This window comes from Mandrillus leucophaeus, unplaced genomic scaffold, assembly GCF_000951045.1.
Source record: "Mandrillus leucophaeus isolate KB7577 unplaced genomic scaffold, Mleu.le_1.0 Scaffold1, whole genome shotgun sequence".
Taxonomy (NCBI): Eukaryota; Metazoa; Chordata; class Mammalia; order Primates; family Cercopithecidae; genus Mandrillus; species Mandrillus leucophaeus.
Window position 1 is genome coordinate 4,902,648 of NW_012098097.1, and position 7,258 is coordinate 4,909,905.

Consider the following 7,258-nt stretch of genomic DNA (forward strand, 5'->3'; position numbering starts at 1 on the left):
GATCTCGGCTTACTGCAACCTCCGCTTCCCAGGTTCAAGCGATTCTTTTGCCTCAGCCTCCCAAGTAGCTGGGACTACAGACACACGCCACCACGCCCAGCTAATTTTTGTATTTTTAGTAGAGACAGGGGTTTCCCATGTTGGCCAGGATGGTTTCAATCTCTTGACCTCATGATCCGCCCACCTCGGCCTCCCAAAGTGCTGGGATTACAGGTGTGAGCCACTGCACCCGGTCTATACCATTTCTATTTCTGAGTTTATAAACTCAGAAATCTGAGTTTAGGGCAACCAAGGCAACCAAATCACTCTCTGAAAACTAAAATCAGCTCAGGTTTATCTCCTACCGTGCACCAGGCTCTGCTGTAGGGAATGGGATCAGGCACAAGCAAGATTTACAAGGTTCCTGCTCTCAGGAAGTGTCCGTTCCAGCCCAGAAGGGTAGACATGGAGATGCATGGCTCAGATCCTTCAAATAAAGGACACATTGCCTGGCTGAGAGGAGCTTGACTGGCTGACAGCCACTGCACTGGTGCCTTCGAGGTCCTCGTCAGCTTTCAGGCTGAGGTCATGCTGTTCTGGAGGCAGCCCTAGCTAATGACAATACAAGGTGGTGGAACAAGAGCCAACCCGTTTCTACCCACATGGGACTTCTCCATTGGGCAGTCTCTGCTCCAAAGCTTCCCATGGGCTGCTGGAGACTGCCCAGGTCACCTTCACATTCTGATGGTTCCCCCTGCCCAGTCCAGCTCCCTCCCCTTTTCCCTCATAGGATGCTTATTCCCCCCAACAAACCCCTAACTCCATCTCTGCATTGGCTTCCTTCAAACCCAACTGGTATGTGGGGGACATACAAACCAGCACGAGTGTCGGTAGTGACACGTGCTATGGAGGAAGAAGAGAGCCCCTGGACAGAGGCTGACTCAATCCTAGAAGAGGGCCAGGTTTGCTCGACGTCAGGTGCACCCAGCCTCTGAGAAGGGCATGTGTGCGCTGAGACATGAGGAGGAGGAGCCAGTCATGCTCAGAGGAGCCGGGAAAGGGCTCCAGGCAGTGTAAGAAGGAAGACTTGCATTGGAGGTCCAGGAAGGAGTGACTGAATGGAGCACAGTGTTGAGAGATGGGCGAGGGAAAGGAGATGAGGCCAACGGGGCCAACAGAGCCTTGGATGTCCAGTTCTCCTCCGAGTGAACTTCGAGAACAGCAGCGTGATCTGTGTGCAGCATGATCCCACAGACAAACCCAAATGTGAGGAGGCAATAAAACAGGGTAATAATTTGTCATCACCTCGCTACTCACAGCTAATGAGCAAAAGCGGCTAACCTCGTCCTGGCTGTGACCTCCATGAGACAGGCTAGGAGCGATGGGCAACTCTGGCCACTCGGAAAATCATCTTGGACTGCAAGGGAGTGAAAGGGATGTTGCTAGGTTAGTACCTGTTCTGATTTGTTTTTCAAAAGTGAATCACTCCCAAACCTCAGGGTGTTATTCATCAGCCCGTCACTTGTTCCCCTGTGTGTGGTGACACATTTGCATGTCATGACAACCTAGATGAGCACTGCTTCCCTGGAGGAGAGGAGCAGGTGGGTGGGAACGGGGGAAAGTGGTTGGGATGCCAGAGAGCCTTGCCCTAAATCAGTGGTTCTCAACTGGAGGCGATTTGGTTCTCCAGGGGATATCTGGCAATGTCTGAGGACATTTTTGGTTTTTACACTTGTGGGTAGGAATGCTACTGGCATCTGGTGGGTAGAGGTCAAGGGCACTGCTAAACATCCTACAGTGCACAGAACAGCCCCCGCCCACAAAGAATGATTCAGCTCCAAATGTCAACAGGGCTGCAATGAGCTTGAGAAACCCTGCCCTAAATCAAGAGCCAAATTGTTCATCTCTGAACCAAGGGTTGCTCTCAGACGGGGTCTTTGGATGAGGGCACGCAGCAGACTTTGATAAATACAACCAGTGGGGGCTTTCTCAGTGCAGTTCTGCAAATGGCAAACACAACATCTAAGTGTTTGCTCTTCCTTTCTTACTGTAGTTTAAATACCAAGAAACATTACCCTAAAAGAATTTTAACCTCTAAGACTGCAGATGTTCCTGCACTGGCATCTTCTAAGACCGGCTGATTGGGCCAACGGGGGTATAGACTCAACCAGAGACAGGGGAATGGACAAGATGACTGCCCACACCCCCTGCACTTACCCCAAGGAGGTTCTCTCCAGCCAGGCATTTTAATTAATTTTAGTCCCTTTCAAGACCACAGTTATTATTGTAAAAACACCGATAATACTAAACACATGTGGAAAGCATAGCGCCGGCTGCAGCCCTGGAGACCTGGGGACGTGCTAAGTCATATGTCATCTGGGGTGGTGAGAAATCAGCAGGCCCCCTCCCCCTGCCCTCTGAGACCCCAACACCCTTCTCAGTAGGACTGCTCTCCTTCTGTCACCAGCCTAGCCCCCTCCCTAGCTCAGTTTCCCCACCCCCACCAAAGCTCAAGTACCCTTCCCTCCCCACAGAAACAGCCAAGGTGGGTGGGGTGGCAGGTCTCTGGAAATCCTGGTTTAATGATTTTATTAGTAAAGAGGGGGGAAGCAAAGAAAAGGTGCATTCTCTCATTTTGGAAGAATGCTTCATTATCTGCCTTTGCAGGGTGTGAAACACCTCACTGGGCTGTAACCAGCCCTGAATTATTGAGTGAGATGCTCAGGCGTCAGGCTTTCCTCTCCCCCATCCCCCTGGCCCACACCACTGTTTGCTGCATGGTGTCTCAATTCCACTTTCAGGTGAAGGCTGGGAAAATCCAAGAGCTACAGAGCTGCACGGGCATTGTCCTCCCAGAACCACGACCTCTTTCGGGGGCTCTTGTCCTGAAAACAGTCCCCGTGGCACGTGTCTAGTTCCATCTTCACTTGTGTAAGACCATTTCTCCTGCATTCTTGGCCTCACATCTGATTCCCAGGTGCCTTTTGCCTCATGAAACACCTCAGTCCTATTTTAGAGGTTAGAAAGTTCCTTCTCGGCCAAAACAGAGCTAAAGACGCCGGCGTTTGGGTAGCTCCCTGTGACTGACTAAGTGAGTATGCAAAAATCTTTCACCTCTACAGCCCTGCTTGCCTTCATCTCCTCTTGAAGATGACAGAGAAGATACTGTTCTTCCCGTTTTACAGGTGGAAAAGGCAAAACGCAGAGAGGTTAAGTGGCCCTTCCAAGGGCACACAGCAATTACGAGGCAGAGACAAAGGGAACACAGGGCTCCTCAACAGCAGTCTCCCCATAAACTGTGGACTGATCTGCCCCGTGCCAGATCATCCCTAGCCTCTTTCAGGAGTGCCCTTTACAGACATTCTCTCCAAACCCCAGGGTTCCTGTGGCCTCTGCCACAGAGGGGACGGTCTGGTGGCAGTGTTCCAGATCACAGCCTCCATCTTCAGTTTCCATAACACTGGGTTCAGGGTTGGTCCCTCCCCAGGGTTAGATACTGCTTCTTCCGCTGGGTCCTCCCCTGGCTCCACCTCTGCATCTGAACATCTAGCCTCTTTCTACCACCACTCTCCTCTGTAAGAATCCTGCAGTCACATACGCCCTCCACCCTCAACTAGGCACGAAAGGTCAGGCCAAACTAGGAGTTCATCATCTACGGAAAAAAGAAAAAAAAAAAATCTTATATCTGTCCCAGTTGTGGGGAGCTTGGACAGTGCGGCAGCTCACCTTCCAAACAAAGACCTAAGTGACAAGTTCCTTGAGGACAGTCCCTTAAGAAAAACAAAAATCCAAAAAAGTGAACACATATTGGCACTGTTGTATGTTGTACGATAAACTCATTTAATCATCACAAAGACTACGTGAAGCAGGTGCTGGTATTATACCCTTTTCATGGATAGGGAAACTGAGGCACAGAGCAGTCAAGTAACTCGCTCAAGGTCACATAACTAGCAAGCGAGAGAGGTCTGATTAGACCACGGAAAACAAAAACAAAAACTATCAAAAACTATCAATGGAGGGGGTATTTAGGGAGGGGTTATAATTGCCCAATAGTAGCCATTTTCCCAAGAATCTTTCCAGGAGGATAAAATCACCATTCTATTCTCTTCAGTGCGCAGTCATTGTGAGACCAAGGCAGTGTCTCAGTGGATTAATCGGCCACATATATAATTAGTATATATAATTATTACTTAACTATCCATCTTCCTTGGGTTTTCTTTTCCACCGTTGTATGAGAGTCATTCATGCCACCTGCCATGACAAAATCCCAGTGGTTTCACACAATAAAGGTTTATTTTTCATTCTTGTCTCAGTCTAAGTGGATATTTGGGAGGGAGCCTTCCAAGCAGGATTTCAAATGATTCAAGGTGCCCCGTTCCATCTCAGGAAAAGGGCAGCATGAGGCATCACTGGAAACAGAATGGACCAGGACCAGCTCTGCCCACATTATATCAGCCAGAAGCTAGTCCAATGGTCCGATCTAACCCCTGGAGAGGCTGGGGAATGCCGACTTCCAGCGTGCCCAGGAAGTCAATATGCGATGCTGAGCATCCGGCTGGTCTCCACCGGACCAGTTAATCCACTTCAATATCTTCAACTGCTCCTCCATGACATGCCCCAAGGGGTCATGCTTGTTCTCCCCAAACGTGATGCTCAGGAGGACTAAACCTACCGGCTAGACATGGCCTGCTCATGCCAGAAGACCCAGCAACATCACCTCCCTGGATCTGGACACCACATGTCTATGAAGACAGCCTACGTATACTTTAGCATTTTTAGCAACAGTCACACTGTTGGATCGTATTATGCTTGTGGTCAACTAAGACTTCCAGATTTCTTTCATGTGAACTGCTGCCAACGGAGGACTCTCTAATCTAGTTCTTGTGCTTCTGAATTTGAAACCACATGAAACTGAACAACAGTTGTTGAAAGTCTTCCCTCTTGCTGGGTTTGGCTGGGCATTTGGGTCTGCAGAGATTATCAGGGATCCTGATGTTACATCCATCATATCGGCTTCGCTCCTAGCCCAGTGGCATCTTTGGCCTCTCCTGATCTTCGGGCAAGTTACCGATACAGATTTAGACCAGGATGAAGGCTGATAGCACAACTATGATTTGAAATGAGCCTTTGATTGATACTTTGGGTATGGTTGTTTAGCCATCTGGGAATCTGTCGAACAAGATCATTTATCAGCTCACATTTAGTCTGTTAACCAGACGATAAAGTCAAGCAAAACCTCATTTGTTTAGTGCTTACTCTTTGAAAGCATCTAATTTCCCCCAATATATCATTCTTGTTGAATTCAATATGCTATAAACCCTAACTAATCCATGGTCATAGCGATGTATCTGAAGTCACACAGTTTATTATTAACAGAACCCAAGCTGGAATGTAGATGTTCTGAATCCCAAAGCTTTTCCACCATCAAGAATCTAATGTGTGCACAGTGAACCAAGAGACAACCACAGCACATGGCCTTGAAGCAGAAACTGACCCCACTAAAGTGGAGCCATGTGGCTGTTAGCACCTCCTCTGAAATGCCCACATATTTTCCAGCTTGCGACTTGCCATTCATCAGTCCACTTCTTTGCCCCTCCAATTAGAAAGACAAGAAATATGACTGCCAAATATTGTGTTGGAAAAACTACCTGAAGTCATTCAGGCATGACTCAACGTCACATGTGTGTTCATGTTCATCACGTACTTGGGGAAAGGCCTCCTGGGGACTCTCATGACAACCATCAAACCCCACCTCCACATGGCTCCGGAGGTCAAACTCAGTGAGGAGGGCCGGTGTGAACTGCTAAAACCCTTAGCTACAGAAAGCTACGGAAGAGAGGGATGTTTGTATGATTTCCAAGTACACAGTACCTCGGCTGAAAGAGCGTGGCCAAGAAGAGGTTCTGTGGGATCTGATAAGAATCCACCCTAATTAACACACTAATTGTTTCCAAGTAGATGTATCTAAGGGCTTGAAGAGCTCGTTTGCTTAAGTAGACCAAAAACCTCCGCGTCTCCGTTAAATATTGTTTACATCGTTAGTTCCCTGGACAAACTCTTTTATCACAAAAAAATATAAAGGTGAACCTAAGACAGAGTGAAATTATTCCAAATTCTTAATAAAATCCTTGATAATTACAATCTTTAAAAAAAGAAAATCTGAGCTTGCAGGATCTTACTTGGGTATAAGAGAAAATCATCCAAATTCAGGTAATTTCTTTTTTCACACTCTAGAATCATGTGTCTTTTGTTAATTTGCTTTTTAATGTGAATGTATTTATCCAGATAACGTTATACGTACGAGTGAGGCACTGGGCTGTGTACCATTCATTCATTATCTCAGATGATCTTCACAACAATTATATGAGCAGTGAGAGCAAGTTAGCCCCATTTACAGATGGAGGAAGTGAGACTGCAGGTGATCCCACAGTGAACACCTGGTCTGGAAAAAACCAGCAATCAAACTCACGCCTCTGCCTCCAGCAAGACTTATGGTGATATAGGCAGTGACTAAAGCCTATAGGTTTCTCAAGGGCCCTGAAAACATCTGAACCCTTAAAAAAATAAAATTTAAAAAAGAAAAAAAAAGGACTGACTCCAGGACATAAAGAACTACACAAGTCTATAATCCTAGCCCTTTGGGAGGCCGAAGTGGGCAGATCGCCTGAGCTCAGGAGGTCGAGACCAGCGTGGGCATCATGTCTAAACCTTGTCTCTACTAAAAAAGAAACAAAAAAATTAGCAGGGCTTGGTGGCACACACCTGTAGTCCTAGCTACTCGGGAGGCTGAGGCATGAGACTCGCTTGAACCCGGGAGGCAGAGGTTGCAGTGAGCTGAGATCACGCCACTGCACTCCAGACTGAGCAACAGAGAGAGACTGTCTCAAAAACAAAAAAACAAACAAACAAAAAAAACTATTTTTACCAAATACTTAGTTAAATATTTATAAAATAACACTGTTAACTAGCCAATGGTAATTTAAGTCAATCCTCAAGTAGCTACCAGTGAATATAAAATTTCAATTACGAATACAGTTGGTCCTCCCTATGTGCGGTATGAGTTTGGTAGAATCTGAAGATACAGAACTCATGGATAGAGAAGGCCAACTGTAGATCTTTTTTCTTAAATCTCAAAGTTACAAAAATTATGAAGACCCCCTCATTTCTGCATCCCCATAAGATGCAATTTTTAAAACTGTGGGTGCATTTTAATGCTTTTGATAAAATGAAGGGTGAGCCCTCCAAAAATAAGAAGCCATCGGGGCTACTCCTTTCTTTT